The 17,648-nt window shown below is 35.4% G+C and overlaps 1 long non-coding RNA gene and 1 pseudogene across 16 annotated transcripts in view; one reads left to right on the top strand and one right to left on the bottom strand.

Annotated features, from left to right (window-relative positions):
- LOC140790334 (uncharacterized) overlaps nt 1-17,648 on the bottom strand; it is a 28,326-nt gene that overhangs the window by 1,010 nt on the left and 9,668 nt on the right. For 3 of the 16 annotated variants that reach the window (XR_012109370.1, XR_012109371.1, XR_012109368.1), the window contains 5 exons: nt 15,257-15,316; nt 14,844-15,090; nt 9,564-11,699; nt 7,834-7,965; nt 367-957 (listed from right to left, as the gene is read on the bottom strand). This is a non-coding gene — a long non-coding RNA (uncharacterized lncRNA). The remainder of the gene's footprint in view (nt 1-366; nt 958-7,833; nt 7,966-9,563; nt 11,700-14,843; nt 15,091-15,256; nt 15,317-17,648) is intronic. The other 13 variants (XR_012109375.1, XR_012109374.1, XR_012109369.1 and 10 more) reach the window with 8 other exon arrangements.
- LOC140790333 (ABC transporter G family member 41-like) lies at nt 379-15,231 on the top strand (annotated as a pseudogene).

The raw sequence follows: 17,648 nt of genomic DNA, 5'->3' as shown, positions 1-17,648 counted from the left end.
GAATTTATCATGGACAGATGTATTGCTTGTGAAAATGAACCTGCTACTCCATGATAGAAAATTACTATTTTTATGAGCAGGGAAACATGAAGAATCTGAAATATCTAGCATAAAACAAAGAAAAGTTGGATCCTTGACTGGTGGAGGTCAACTAAGTTATTCAAACTAACATATGTAGCATATAAAAGGATAGAAGCTTTAAGTATAATAAATTCTGCCGTCATATATACTGTTTTATTGCTTCTCCAACTCAAATACTTTGATTACGAAAGCTTCATTAGCAACTCTTCCATCATCATGATCTTGAAGGATCAACAAAGCTATATAAATATCAAGTCAATACATTTAGCTTGAGAGGTGAAAAACCTTCTGAAAATCATGGCTCAGATGACCGGGAAAAATGAAGCCGAGTCCTTTGACATCGAGCTAGAAGAGATAGGGAGGAGCATAAGGTCATCATTCCAAGCTGCTGCTTCAAGCTTTCGTATGAGTTTCAGCAGCTCTGTGAAGGAGGATGACGACGAGAATGAGCTGAAATGGGCAGCAATCGAGAGGCTACCTACCTTCGACCGGCTAAGGACATCACTTTTTGATCACTACAGCAATCAGAAAGACGGTGAGGGAGATCGCAAGGAGAAGAGAGCAGTAGACGTTACCAAATTAGGAGCTCTAGAAAGGCATCTGTTTATTGAGAATCTTATTAAGCACATTGAAAAAGATAACCTCCAATTGTTGCAGAAGCAAAGAGAGAGAATAGACAGGTCAGTCTCATCTTTCTCCATCAAAATGATGCATTTCTATGTGCACCTGAAATCACAAACATCATATATTGTGTTCACAATTATCTTTGTAGAGTAAATGTGAAGCTGCCTACCATAGAGGTGCAATACAGAAACTTATGTGTTGAAGCAGAGTGTGTGGTAGTTCAGGGGAAGCCCTTGCCCACCTTATGGAACACTGCCAAGAGCATGGTTTCGGTAAGCAGTTTATTTAGTTCATTCTGAAGATGTCTGAGCATGGGTTGCTGCAATTTGTAGTTTTGAACACCACTAGTAAAGATTGATTCTAAAGATTGGTATACATATGTTCCGGATTAAAATTTTTGTACCTCAGTTACTGTTGTTAGGTTTCACTAATAAAATCACTAGTAAAGAGTGATTCTAAAAGCTTTGCAAATTAAATTTGTTACTACCAAAATGAAATTTTTATACAGCCCTGATAGCACAAGCTGGATTGTGATGTAACTCTTCTGTGAATGTTAGCGCAGTGAAGCTCACTTTGTAAAGATGATGCATATATGTTTGCATCTAACATTGATTTACATGGAGCAGGTTCTAGGAAAGGTACCGGGCTTAAATCCTCAAGCTAACATTACCATTTTAAAAGACGTCAGTGGGACCATCAAGCCCGCCAGGAAAGTATTCACAGCCAATTGTAGTTCTAGAAAGTTTTGTCATTTTTTTATCCAAATAAATAACTGTCTTATAATAGCAATTCTGTGAAGGCATCCTTTAACAAGAAGCACACATAAACTGCTCTGTCTTTTATAATTAAATCATAGCCTATGTTTTGTTCATTTGTGTTTAATAGGAAGAAAAGTTTACTAATGGAGTTATCACTAGCTACAGGATGACTCTGCTACTTGGGCCTCCAGGATGTGGAAAAACCACCCTCTTGCTAGCACTTGCTGGAAAACTGGACAAATCTCTCAAGGTATTAATCTTTGAGCTTACTTTTCACAGATAAAATAGTCATGTGATACCAATAGACTTTTGTTACACAAAGGAAGAAAAAAAAAATCATAACCATGAGAAAAGGAATACATAAAAAATGCAGTAAAATCATGGATTAGTTCACTGTCTTGGATAGTTTAACACTTCACCCGTCCACTTCTTTCTTTGCAGATATTCAATTTCTCATGCAAGTTCCAAAAATCTCTGCGACAAAAAATAATCCAAAGGCATGTTCAACTGAACCATTTCCATCGAAGCCACACGGATTTAAACCACCAAAATACATCCTCTAACATTGTTTACAGGAACACACTATTAAAAATCAACTATTAAATATTTCCTACATTGGATCTACATTCAAATTGGTTCACTCAATAATCATGGATTTATGATGGAGTTACACCAGTTCACAGAACTAAATGCAGGCAGTGGATTTATCAGAACGTCATTAGGGGTCTACAAAACTAAGGAAAGTAATGAACTTTTCAAAATCTATGGATAACCAGTGAGTAAAGATTGTGCTTTAGTTTGTTATCCTCCTGTATCTACTTTTTCTCTCTCTTCTAACTTCTCTTTCCCTCCGATTGTAGTCCTCAAACTCAAATACCCAAGGAAACATCACTAGCACAATCAACATCGTAAATGATTTCGATCTCTACCAATGCAATGGCTCATATATGCATGTGATTCAACCACTTGAAGTATTCTTCTTGAATTTCCACTAATCAGCATGACTTCTGAAGTGTCTGATTAATTCATTGACCCACATCAATCTTTCCATTAGATTTTTAGTCAGATGGGGGTTATTCGCCTCTTGCTACAACTGCTTTCCATGTTACATAACTCCTCAATAATTCCAACTTAGGATGTCTTTGCTCCATCAGTTGGTAGTATACAATTTGCAGCAAACATTCAAATCAGGCCACTACTAGCGAAAAGTTTACAATGAAAACCTTAAAATAGATACTAAAGGTAACTGATAACAAGCAATAGATTATCAACCAAAATACAACTTAGTTATGTTTTAGTGTCACTCAGCTTTCATCAGATTTTGTAGATACTAAATTTGTTAATCATAAATAAAGTGAAACAAGCTCTGGAAGTTTGAACCTCAAATATGTTTCTTTAGTAATTTCTAGCATATAAAGCTGAAAAGTATATTCCTGATCACATTTTTCCAAATTCTTTTTATAGGTAAATGGAGAAGTTCAATACAATGGCTTCAGGCTGGATGAGTTTATTCCAGAGAAGACATCAGCTTATATAAGCCAATATGATCTGCATATTCCTGAGATGACAGTACGGGAGACATTGGACTTTTCCGCACGGTTTCAAGGTGTTGGTAGCAGAGCAGGTAAGGATCCCATAGATCTTTAGAGTGATTTCCAATGAACAATGATTAAAAATTAACCCAAACTTGTTAACTGAACATTTCTGATTGGGGTACACTGAAGAAATCATGAAGGAAGTGAGTAGAAGGGAGAAGGAAGAAGGGATAATTCCTGATCCTGACATAGACACATATATGAAGGTAAAGCATATCTCTATTCTTTCCTTCTTTCCTAACTCAACTACTATCATGGTTGGACTATACAAGTCACATATACAAGCTTTACAATCTTAAATTCTTAATATATGGGGCATTAATCATGATGAACTAGAAAAGGAAGATATCAAGGATGTTGTGCCGGTGGTGGCACGGAACTTGGCACGGGGTGTGCCGAGCCGTGCCAACTAGCATGAGGTATGCCGAGCCGTGCCAATCTCCATGCTGATGTGGAGCCTTTCTTTTAAATTTTTTCTATTTTTATCAATCATCATCAAATGAAATCTTTGATCATCCTCATCATTTTATATTCAACTAGATATTAGTTTTAATTATTGAACTACTATTAATTAATATTATGTATTGAATGTTATTATATGTTCAAGTAATCAATCATATTATAGAGTGTTCAATCATTAATATTATTTTTAATGAACATATTCAATTATATTATGTGTTGAATACTATTTATATTTAACTATTGCTTTATCTTTAATAAAATATGTCATTTATAAAAATAAACTAAAGATAAAACACTATAATATAGGTTTTAATACATATAGAAGACTCAAAAACATCTCTAAATATCCTAAATTTTATATTAAAAATATATTAAATACATGCTAGTGCCACGCAGGGGCATGCCGAGGGTGTGCTGGTGGGCACGTGCCACTGGCACGGCCATCGTTGGAAGATACATTATGTTCTATACTAGATGGCCTATCATTCACTAGAGAAGACACAATTTTACATCCTTATTGTATGTCTGAGGAATAAATTTGTTCTGGTAGGCAATATCTGTGGAGGGATTAGAAAGAAGTCTCCAAACAGACTACATTATGAAGGTAACTTTCTACATGAGGAAAAGATTAGGCCAATGGATGTATGAAATAGTAGTCCTTATCCTTGTATCTCTATTGTTCTTGTTTATCAGATCATGGGATTAGACATATGCGCAGACACAATGGTAGGGGATGTCATGAGAAGAGGCATCTCAGGTAGTGAGAAGAAAAGATTAACTACAGGTAACTCAAAATTAGTTAAATGCATCAAATATATATGCATCTTGTCAGTTTTTGTTTCATAAGGTTTCACATGGAACAGTCATCATCATTCATTAATTTCCAACTCATCAAACTTATCTAATAGATTTATTGCTCTTGATCCTTCTCTTCTACATATGTTTTGGTAGGAGAGATGATTGTTGGACCAACAAAAGCTCTATTTATGGATGAAATATCAACTGGCTTAGACAGCTCCACCACCTTCCAGATTGTTTCTTGCCTTCAACAACTGGCTCACATCACAGAATCTACTGTGGTGGTTTCACTTCTTCAGCCAGCACCAGAGACTTATGAACTATTTGATGATATTATCTTAATGGCAGAAGGAAAAATTGTATACCATGGGCCTCGGAGTCATATTCTGGAATTCTTTGGAGAGTGTGGCTTTAAATGCCCAGAAAGAAAAGGAGCTGCTGACTTTCTTCAGGAGGTACATATAAATTTATCATTTTATCTAAGGAAATTTATCAAAAATGTCCATCCTTTTATTTTTATTATCAGTATGGATATTTATCATTTGACCACTATATTTTTCTTTTAATATCTCAAAGACACCCTGATTTACTTTTACCCAAAATAACAGTTAACTGAATAGATAATATTATGTTACTTTTGAAAATAATATTAAATATCTAAAATACCCTTGTTTGAGTTTAAAATCTAGTTTTCCATTCATTTTTACCTTAACCTAAAAAATTTATTCAAGGGTATTACGACCATTTTGCATCTACAGTTATCTTAACTTATATGTATAGTAACTGACAATCAACAAAACTAATGATGGGGTCTTTTTGATGCATTTTAGGTAAAATGCAAGTTTCAAATGATAAATATCTATATGGTAGGGGTGTAACCGATAATAAAAGCAAAATATATCGTATTTTTGATAAATTTCCCTTTTACCTACGCTGATTACTCTCCTAGTTCACTATGATATCAGCAGAATTGCATCACCTAACATCTTCAAAACAAAAAATTTCAGGTTTTGTCCAAAAAAGATCAAGAGCAATATTTGATCCACCCACACGAAAGTTATACTTATATCTCTGTTGATCAATTTTCTGATAAATTCAAATCATACCACATTGGACAAATTCTAGCTAAAGAGATATCAAAGTCTTATGACAAGTCCCAGTGCCACAAGAATGCTCTTTCCTTCAGTATTTATTCATTGCCAAAATGGGAGCTGTTTAAAGCCTGTGTGGCAAGAGAGCTTCTTCTCATTAAAAGGAACTCATTTGTTTACATATTCAAAGCTACTCAGGTAAATCCATTAAAGTTTATAACTTTATATATCACTTGCACTAAAACAGAATCCGATCTATTCCCCATATATTGCAGCTTGGTGTTGTTGCAATCATTACAGGGACCGTATTTTTGCGTACACGTATGGGGGTTGACACCATTCATGCTAATTATTATCTGGGCTCACTCTTCTATGCATTGCTCTTACTAATGGTAAATGGATTCCCGGAGTTGGCTATGACTGTTTCTAGGCTTTCAGTTTTCTACAAGCAAAGGGACTTTTGCTTCTATCCTGCTTGGGCATATGCAATTCCAGCTTCCATCCTAAAGATCCCAGTCTCTTTAATAGAGTCAATAGTTTGGACATCTATAACTTACTATATTATTGGGTATAGTCCTGAAGCAGCAAGGTAAGTACCATTTTAGATTAAATGTTAAAATGAGATTTAGAGTGTGTAGAATATATGTCTAACATCTACCGCAATAAAATCCTTATTTGTGATGCTATGTTTAGATTCTTCCGTCAGCTCCTTATACTTTTCTTCGTCCATCAAACATCACTATCCCTTTTCCGGTTTGTCGCCTCATGCTTGCAAACAGTGGTGACTTCCACCCTTGTTGGTATATTGTCTTTAATGGCTATTTTCCTATTTGGGGGATTCATTCTTCCACGACGTAAGGCAATTCCTACTTTTTCTTGATTTGGCAAGTTGCAAAAAATGAGCATGCTTAAGATGCAGCTATCCTACTGCAGCTTCTATGCCAAATTGGTTAAGATGGGGCTTCTGGGCATCTCCAATGTCATACACAGAGATAGGCTTAGCTGTAAACGAGTTTCTAGCACCAAGATGGCAAAAGGTAAGCAGAAACAACCAATCAACTGGCTATCATGTAAAACCTCCAGTAAGCCAGCAAAGTAGTTCAGCAGTCTAACCATCATTTCTCTTGCAATAACCCTTTCACATTATAGATCTCATCATCAAACACAACAATTGGGATTGAAGTTTTGACAAGCCGTGGGCTGAACTATGCTGGCTACTTCTATTGGATAGCAATTGGAGCATTGTTTGGATTCATTATATTGTTCAATACAGGATTTACATTGGCCTTAACTTTCAAAAGACGTAAGATCCATCCAATGCACTAAGAATTACTCAGATATACATAAGTATTTCTTCTTTCTAAACATTGACAAGTTCTACATCACAGCTCTTGGAGTTTCTCGAGCTATAATCTCTCGTGCAAAGCTTTCTCAACTACAAGGAAAGGATCTTGACACAGACTCTACGAACAAGATCACCACTGAATCCGAGATATCTGCTGCAGAACCTAAAAGGACTGGTGAGACAATTCTATCTAATTCAAGGAACTTAGAAAAACTAATACTAGTAATGACATGCTAGAAAAGTTCTGAAGGTGGAACAGAATCTAACTGACAGCGTCATGTTTAATGGTGCAGGGAAGATGGTCCTACCATTTGTTCCCCTCACGGTAGTATTTCAGGATGTGAATTATTATGTCGATACACCTCTGGTAATCAAACTACAGATACATATAATAGGTACATGCATGTTTAAAACTGGTTCAAGAATGTCAATAAGAAATATCTCATCTCGCAGGAAATGAGACAACAAGGCTATCCAGCAAAAAGACTCCAACTGCTCCATAATATAACTGGTGCTTTCCAGCCTGGAATTCTATCAGCATTAATGGGTGTCAGTGGAGCAGGGAAGACAACCCTCTTGGATGTTCTTTCAGGAAGGAAAACTGGTGGTGTTATTGAAGGAGATATAAGAATTGGAGGATATCCTAAAGTACAGAAAACTTTTGCTAGGATATCAGGTTACTGTGAACAGATGGACATACATTCTCCACAGATTACAGTAGAAGAATCTGTAGCTTATTCAGCCTGGCTTCGTCTGTCACCAGAAATCAATTCACGAACAAGAAATGTAAGCCACTTGTACAAAAACATGCTTATTCCTTGATACTTTAACAGAGCTTTTCAAACCACTAAAATATGAAATTTGATAACACAGGGTATTAGAACTTAGAAGTTAAAGCTAGCTACCGAGTATTTTGATTCATATCCCTGTGATAAATTAATTGAATTTAAGAACTATACACTGATTCAGGAATTCATAAAGGAAGTCCTTGAAACAATTGAGCTCGATGGAATCAGGGATTCTTTGGTTGGATTACCAGGCATCAATGGCTTATCTACAGAGCAACGGAAACGACTTACAATTGCAGTAGAGCTTGTGTCTAATCCATCAATAATATTTATGGATGAACCTACATCAGGTCTAGATGCTAGAGCAGCTGCAATTGTGATGCGTGCAGTGAAAAATGTTGCTGAAACAGGAAGGACGGTTGTCTGCACAATCCACCAACCCAGCATTGATATATTTGAGGCATTTGATGAGGTAATCTTTTCTCATTCTTAATATATAAGCAATGAACATACGATATTTTAACAAGACCAGGAAAAAGAGGGTCCACACAAAAAGCAAAAGTTCATTTTAAAAGATAAATAAACTATTATGTAAGTTTATTGGGGTTTCTTAACTCACCAACCATTTTAAAAGCTTAAGCTATTAGAGGCCGGTAATTGTTATCTTTTAAATTCTAAAACTCTCTTTCACTTCTGCGCTCCAGTCATTTTGATAGGCCCAATAAATAAATATGAAATAACTAGGCAGAAGTTTTATATTTTATGTGATCCCAGTGAGATTTGAACTCAGGACCTTTTACTATGATACTCACCAAAAAAACTTAAGTTGTTAGAGAATGTTAATTTCAATCTATTATATTCTAAAAGTGCCTTAAGTAAATCACTTAAGAATTTGTCTTTTACAGCTTATTTTGATGAAAAGGGGAGGAGAACTGATCTACTCTGGACCACTAGGACAGCATTCAAGTAAAATTATTGAATATTTTGAGGTAAGTCATTACCATGAATATTTTGCATTTCTCAGTTCATCATATTTTTATGACAGTTAAGGATTATATAAACTTAACTAACTGTTTTTCGTATTCTGACTTGTTTTTAGCACAACATTGCATTTTTATTCAAAGAATTTTGGCAAGGTTTCAGTGGATTCTCAAGTAACCATTAGCATGTATGCATTGCTAATGCCAAAGTAAAATCTGTTAGGAGAACAAAATCAATGTAAAGATACCTGTCATAGATCATGATAACATAATCTCCAAGAGTGAAACTGTGGAACTAACTAGCTAATAATGCAAGTAAGGCCTAGATAGTTTTATCTTAGATAATATATCCTTTTACTATCTTTTGGCTAATTTTAAAAGAAATTAAGAGTCCTGTCATGCTCATTAAATGACTAATTATCAGATAGCACAACTTTTCTCTACTCCTGTTTACAAATAGATGAAAAGCTTCATGTCCAATATAATTTTATTTACTTGTATCAATATTGATCCAAGTGTACCATCACCAAATTTTCTCTCCATAATAGATGCATAGTAAGATCAGAGACGGATGAAATCTGACCAATGTTTCTCAATAGCACTATGAGATATGGTTGAAACAAGCATCTAATAGAGTTCTATTAAAAGAAAAAAAAATATTCTATGATATGGATACTATTTACCAAGAACTCATCATTAAGTCTGTAAGAGTATCATAAAACATAGGCAACTTAGCCATATATGAGATTCAACAATGATGTAACAGCTGTGTTACACTGACATGAAGTTTCTTTTAACCAGAAAGCAGAATCCAGTAGGAACTATGGAAATGAGTAAGGAGAGGTCAGAGATGAAGGGAAGAGAAATTTAAAAAAAAAACCCTTAAAAGGCAGAAGCAAAGTGTATTTAGAGGAGTTTAAAGACAGCTTTGACGTCCTAAATAAAAGATTCTTGCTATTATAACTCAAATAACTACATACAAATCTTACTTCTTCCATCATATAATCAAGAAAAAAAATGAACATAGGGATAGTATCATACCATTTACAAGGACTAGGTCTAGTAATTCTTGAGAATATCAAAATATTTCCTTGTTCTTTGCAAGACGTTAAAACCTGTTGTGACAAAAATACAATCAAACAGAAAGAAATTAGCAAGCAATGTGAAAGGCTTTTAATGTTTCATAGGTACATCCATAATAAAGGAAAAGAGAACAGGAAAGAATAATGATCATAGAATAGAACCCAGACAAATGAGTATTCATACTTGTTAATTGTTATAAACTAACAGGAAAGCAATCTAAAATAGTGATGTCACAAATAAATATAAAGAATACTAGAAAGGTTACCCATTTGTAACTTGGTTGTCCCCTAACGGACTTCTCTCCTAGGAACTCATAGAGCTGTTATATCCTAAAGATCTAGTACCATGCTTCCTCCAATACGTAATCTCACTTCCTCTCTGCTGATGAAATGGTGATTGGTGAACATTTTAATAGGTTTTATTTTAAGTCTAAAAGGTACTTCATGGGAATTGGAAAATATCTTAATCTTAAGCAAGCTTTCTGAAAAACCTAGCTTAAAGAGCAACATGATTATCTTTCGAATATATAGCATTCAATTTGGAAACTTTTACAAAGTATGACCAGCTAATTTCTCAGAGAATCTTATGACTGTCTCAACCTGGTTTCAATACTTGATTGATTCTTCTAAAAATGCACAAGGAGAAAAATGTGGAAGAAATTACGGCTCATTATGAAACCTAGTACAACCAGAATGTGTCCAAGAAAATTGATCTTTCTGGTTAAATGGTTAAGACATGCAAAATTCCAAGACCCTGGAAAGAGTTTAAAAATAAAATATTGCAAAATTTGCTGTAAAGAACCATACTCAATTTCATTTATCATAAGCTTAAAGAGTGAATGAAGCACAATCAGAGATTCTGAGTACTATGTAGACATACAAGATAGTACATTCTTATGCTTGCCGCTTTTTTATTTTATATCCATTACTTCATTATGATGAACATTTGGAAAATAGCTTTTCCTAATTTTTATTTCAGGGAATTACTGCAGTACCAAGAATTAGGAACAACTACAACCCAGCAACATGGATGTTGGAAGTTACCTCTACATCAGTTGAGATGCAACATGGAATAGATTTTGCAAAAGTTTACAGGGAATCATCTCTTTATGAGTGAGTTTGAACAATGCAAATTATTTTAATATCAATATAAAAATTGCAAGCAAGTGTGAGGGGGGTGAATGTCCTCATTCCATCTGAAATAATAAAGATTAGTACTAACCACAGCAAATTGTCTGCAATAGGATAGGTTTTGGACCTAATAATCGTTTATAGATAGAGAAACTGGCAGTAAAAGTTAATCCCAATATATTGAAGTCCAGAAATGACATCCTGTTGTGTTAACTATTACTTTGTAATTGAAGGGACAACAAGGTGCTGGTCAAGAAGTTGAGCAAACCACCACCAGATTCCAAGGACCTAAGCTTTCCTACTCGCTTCCCTCTAAATTTTTCGGGACAATTCAAAGCTTGCTTATGGAAGTAATATTTGTCATATTGGAGAAGTCCTTCATACAACTTGGTGCGAATACTATTTATGCTAGTATCTTCGATAGCATTTGCAATACTATTCTGGAAGCATGCAAAACGAATGTAAGTACTCAGAACTCACTTGTTTCATATTGCAATATCTTACAGCATGTAGGTTGAATACGTGGATAGGACATGGTAATATTTGAGAAACAGCTTTAAAGATAAATAGTACGAATTTGCAATTAATGTATGCATTTGCACATATGCATGCACACACCTACACCTACACCCACACATCCACCAACACACACACACAAGATGTGTCACGACCCGAAATCGGAATCATGATCGACCATATACCTCAATATGTTAGATACACGAAGCCTTACTAATACTTTCTAAGTATACAATGACAAGAATTATTAAAAGAAAAGAATTTGATTTATATAATTTAATCCAATCGTAATGAAATAACCAATGTCATCAGTAATGTATCTTTAAACAAATTGAATTAACAAATAGTCTAAAACATAAAAACCAAAAGAACGAAAAAATAAAGGGGTAGGTTCTAAGTGGAGATAGAGTCTCGGTGCATCTCGCTTAGTCGCCACACTGACTATTACCTGAAATATTAGGAAAGAAAAATCTATAAGCCAACAACTATAGCTCAGTGAATGGAATCCACTCGAATGCCAAATAAATCTAATATTTATAACATTAAATAAAAATTCAAATTCAGCAATATAAAAAAAAATCTACTAAGTATGTTCTTAAAGTAACAATAATAATAATAGAAAGTCATATCTCGTAACATACTTAGTTTCAACATACCGAAATTTTTCTCAATAATAATAATGTCATTTGTCTCAATTGAGTCTATACCCTGTGGATCCACATCAACTAAAAGTCACATTAAGATGACATGCAGTCTTTTCTTCATAGCTGATCTGGTTAGGGTCATCATGAGGTATCACTATGTGATAAAGGCACCTTGTCTCTTTCACTAATCGTTGAGAGAGATTAGAGTCACCTCAAGAAGTCTTTCGATCTATCCTAGGACTGTTCTCTAACCTCGCTAGAGTCATTTAAGAAATTCACCGCAGTAATCTAAAATAAGACTTTCCCTGGACTTCCAGGTTAGACTTGAGTCACCACAAAAAATCGCAAGTGATCTATATCGAGACTATTCTCTAAGTCATACTAATACTAGTTATATTTTTCCCACTAAAATTTGCGATTTGCACGAAGTATAGCAATGCACTGAATTATATATTTTGCGCACAAAATTATAATAATTAAATTTGCACACAGAAAATGTAATAAATAAATTTGCACACAGAGAAATACATGGTCTAATAAAATGTACGAAATATAATATGAAAAAAATATGTGAGTGAACCCACTCACTTAAATCTAGGTAAAACAATTGGAATATCTAATCTCTAGTCCATGTGCTAAAAATCACCAACGAGTCGCGTGATGGTCTGCAATCCTAATCTTTAATCCAAATTTGATTCGGAATGGTCGGAATCCATTGCGTGACTGAGAAGGAGAAGGGAAGGAGGTTGCATGTGCAGTGCACATGCGCCCCTCTTCTTTCTCAATTTTTTTTTCAGTTTTTACAAGATGAGTTGATGTTGGGACTTGAGAAGAAAAAGAAAACAGCATGTCTGTAGAACTGGAAGTCAATCTACATCAATCCTCTTGATTGTGAATATAAATTCACATTTAAATTACAATCAGAAACATAGGATCCTGAAGCATTGTAACTAGGTAGGAAGGTTTCTTCTGCATAATTATTTGCATTTTATATTGTCTAATTTAAGCATAGTTGAGCATAGAGTCTTGTATTCATTAAACTTCCTTAGGAAAATATGGTGGTCATTTCAGTAATAAAAGATGGTGTATGGGTAATAGGACATGAAAACAAAAGAACACGAGGTCTTTAGTTGAAAAACTCTTTCTTTTATGCTATGCTTACCAAAATATTATGTGCTAGCCACTACAACTACATAGAGTCATGAAGAATGTGATTTAAGAAAGGTCCAACTATTAAATAACCGTGTTCCATGAGTATCATAGTGGTGGTCTAAGACCTAAACTAATAAGCATGTCAAGAAACAAAGACTGACTTACACAGCTTCAACACACTAACTTGTAACTCAGCTTGTCAAGTCACTCAAGGTATCACAAAGGTTGAACTAATATGTGGCAATATGTAATCTTTTCCTTCCACAAAATTGTAACCATGCAAAAGCACCATAAATTCCATCTTAATGCCGAGGCTGTACAAGTGTTGAGTCTGGGGATTGGGGAGAGCAAGGTGCATCCTTTTCTCCATTACTCAATGGGTCATTTCCCTGAATCAAACTCACGATGCTGAAGTGCATAGTAGCCAGCTATGCAAACAACTAAGTGATGCCCTCAAATGTCCAAAGGGCCAAATGGAGAAAATCAAGTGTATATTGATTGTTGCAACATCAAGGTTTGGTGCAAACAAAGTAACAAATATAGAATCTAGTGAAGGAATTGGGGCAAGAATGGCTAAGGTATTAAATCTAGACAGCTTTGCACCAATCAATCAGGAGACGAGGAAAATGACAATCTTGACAGCATATACAGTTTGTAATAATGATTGATAATAAGAAAATAAGGAAGAGAACTATAGATTTATAAGTTCACAATAATTTGCATGTAATTCTCAACTTAGCAATTATGACCTCCCACAACAAGGATTAAATCCTTAGTTACACTTAAAAAGGCCATTGTCAAGATTTTTGTATAATTTATAGATTAAATACTATGTTCACCAGATAATTTTTTTCCTTCTTTTGCAGCAACAACCAACAAGATCTATTCAATATTTTGGGTTTTATGTATGCTGCCACAGTTTTTAATGGAATAAACAATTGTACATCAGTTATACCATTTGTTGCAGTTGAGCGCACTGTTGTATACAGAGAAAATTTTGCAGGAATGTACTCTCCATGGGCTTACTCGTTTGCACAGGTTTATTAAGCTTATGAAGTTTCTGCGACCATTTCTATGATAAAGTATCATTTCACTTACTATTAATCAAAATAACATTTCCAATTTTCTCCAGGTAGTCATTGAAATCCCTTACATATTCCTCCAGGTAGTATTGTTTATGATCATAGCATATCCAGCTATTGGTTACACCTGGACAGCAGCAAAGTTCTTCTGGTTCTTTTACGTCATGTTCTGCACATTGCTCTACTTCGTATACGTCGGAATGATGCTGGCTTCTATGACCCCGAATGTTCAACTAGCATCTATATTAGCATCTCTCTTCTACACCATCCTAAACCTCTTCTCAGGCTTCATTGTGCCTAGTCCAGTAAGTTCACATTTATTTTTTGCTCATCAATAAATAAAAATTAAGGAAATTTCATTAACTCATGTAAAGGTAATGGAATTATGAAGCATTACACAGCAAAAGTTAAAGCACATATGCATATGGTCTAGCATTAATGTATCAAAGACTAGTACTTTCGCTCATAAATTCTATACGCATTCCACTTTTTAACTTTTTCTATGCATAGATTGGCTGCTGAGCACACAGAGATATGTCTGAACTGTCAGGACAAATAATCTGACGCCCTAAACACAATACACATTGCAAGGCATACTTCTGTACGCATGTATGATAAATTGAAACTTCTTGATATACTACGATCTTTTGAATGAAGCACAGCTTAAAGGTGTCTTATGATAGACTTCTATGCTAGTATATATGGTACATGAACCTGACAGGTATTTACTTCCTTGCAGCAAATTCCAAAGTGGTGGATTTGGTTATATTACATTTGCCCCATGTCTTGGACTCTGAATGGCCTCTTTACTTCACAGTTTGGAGATGTAAACAAGGAGGTGGATTTATTTGGAGAAACTAAATCAATATCTTCATTCCTAGAAGATTATTTTGGGTTTCACCACAATCATTTAGGAGTAGCTGCTGTTCTTCTTCTTGCATTCCCCATCATCTTTGCTTCTCTGTTTGGATATTTCATAAATAAACTCAATTTCCAGATGAGATAAGAGAGATAAATGATAGACATGATTTTTCTGTAATCTACTATAGATAATACTAAAGATGTTAAAATACAAAAAAAGGAACATCTATAAGTTCATTAATTTTATGATTTTATATATTTCTTACCTCAGATGTTTTTATATATCATTGCTGATCATCCATAACTTCATATTGGGCCATCCAGAACTTGAAAAGACATGGTGGGAGAAGAGGAAAGGGGCATCAAAGACAAGAAAATTGGTTGAGGAGAAGAGCGAAAGGGAACATGAAGTAAAAAGAAAATGATAATCGAATAAGCAGTGATTATAAAGGAGACGAAGCAAATTGCACATTCAAATTATGGTTTAACAAATTAATTTGATATATGAAGTATCAAATTAATTTTTCTCTTACAATCCAATAAATTGCAAAAATTATGATTGGCTACTTCAGTCAGAAAAAATGATGTCAAATCATTATGGTTTCTTTCTTACTACAACGAGACAGTAAACTACCATTACATATGTATAGTCCTACTTAAAACCATTGAAATGTACTTGCTTAGTTAAAATCAATTTAACAGAAGGAAGAAAATTCATAAACAGGTGTGCTCCAATACCTAAAGATAATTAAATTATCAAGTGGCACCTAATAACTTTGTTTAAGGGGAAAAAGTCAAACTTAATTACTTAATTAGCACATTCTAATATGTAACAATGAGATGCAAACTTTGGGTGAGAAATGAACTATAAGTTGGCCGTGCCAGTTGGCCAAACTTATGCCTGAACAACTTCTAAAAAAATGAGCTATGACACTTCCATGATAGGAAGCACTCGTACATGGATGACTATGTAGAAGACAGGAGTCAAGTACAAGAGTGCAAGACAAGAAACAAACAAAAAGATGCCAATTGTTTAATCTTTGAAAGGCTAATAAAATCTCAGGTGAGGTTGAACCCCAAAATATGGAACTTGTGTAGAGAAGACAGCTTTCACAAACTCAGGAGACACTTGTTATTAAATAGGTTATGAAAATGAAGTGGATCTAGCTATGACGAAAGCTATTCTTAACATGTTACCACAAGAGATTGTCAAGTAACTTCAAAGCCTCGAAGCACAGAGCTTATCAATCATTTCAAAGATGGTTGTACCAAGACTTCACATGAGCAACAATTCACATGTGAAGCAACTAGCAAGTAGAGGTTATTCAAAAAGAAATTTACCCTCTAGTCTATATGCATCCAGCCTAGCAAGTAGAAGAGGTTATTAAAAAGGAAATTTATGCTCTAGTCGAAATGCATCCAGCCCTTTGTTACGGGGCTAGATATTTTATCTATTAAAATCTCATGCTGCGCATCAATCACATATCGATGCCAGCTCTCTCATAGTCCTAATCATAGACATGCTTTAAAACAATGTAGCAGAATTGAAAGCATACTCCTTGAAAGCGCTCCACCACATATTCAATCAACTGTCCACTCCATGAGTACCCACATCCGATTCTCCGATAGAGCTGACCACAATGCCATCAAGTGAATATCCCACTTGACAAACTCTCCTCAAGAGTACTCTGCAACCGAATGCCTCAATGCCATCAACTCCTTAGCACAACTAAGCCCTCAAGCCGAGCACCGAACTCTCAAATCTTGGCCTAGTCCTCATGTCTTTTCTTAGTTGCTCCGCAAGACAAGCCCAAGGTTCACAACCTAAGTTTCAAGGTAAGATTCTGCAACACCTTGAATCACAAAGGGCTCTTAGATTACCGGTTGTCCCATGGGAACATCGATACCGCAAGTGTTGGCCACACCTCTGTCCACAACAATATCACCTAGTACCGTGTACCGACGTGTTCCTCCAACCGATGCAACATGGCTTCACAAAGCCATGCCATACATGCAACCAAACCATTGATGTCCTCATGTACCTATGATCTTCTGAAACATCGCGCACGTCCCCACTCTACATTCACATGCTTGTAGGCCATCCGCAAAACTCATGTGCCTCACTGCTTAGTACTTGCTAACACTTCAGTTGACCTGCCTTACACTTGTCTTCGACTAGATACATGTCCCGCACACATTACCATAGAGCATTGTGCCCAAGCTCCACCCTGTACAAGATAGACAACCAAACACCCACCACTAGCAAGGGTACTAATCAATGCCTCATTAGCACGACACTTCTCTGCCTGCTTCCTTACCCCAACTTAAGGGTCTATCATCAATTGCCACTTAATGCCCACAAATCCCCAAAGTCCCCTCGAAACAAGGATCCCAGCCTAGCATCGCATGCCAAGCTAGACTTGTCCATCTTAATAGGCCATTCCATCTTTAAACTATCCCTTATCATCTGCACGCTCCACCATAGAGAGCACCAAACTAAATAACGTAGTGCTTAACAATGGTATAGAGAAACCTCCCCAAAATCCCCAATCTATAATGTTTTTGGCCTCATGGCATAGACAATACCCAACTCCACGTTTGCTCCACAAACCTGCCTTGCGCACATGAGTCTAGGGCATGGCACTCTCTTGAGTGTCA

The sequence above is a fragment of the Typha latifolia genome, chromosome 6 (genome assembly GCF_019914945.1).
Source record: "Typha latifolia isolate L0001 chromosome 6, TyphaL0001v2, whole genome shotgun sequence".
Taxonomy (NCBI): Eukaryota; Viridiplantae; Streptophyta; class Magnoliopsida; order Poales; family Typhaceae; genus Typha; species Typha latifolia.
Note: the sequence above shows the minus strand (reverse complement) of the source record. Positions and strands in the feature narration are given on the sequence as shown.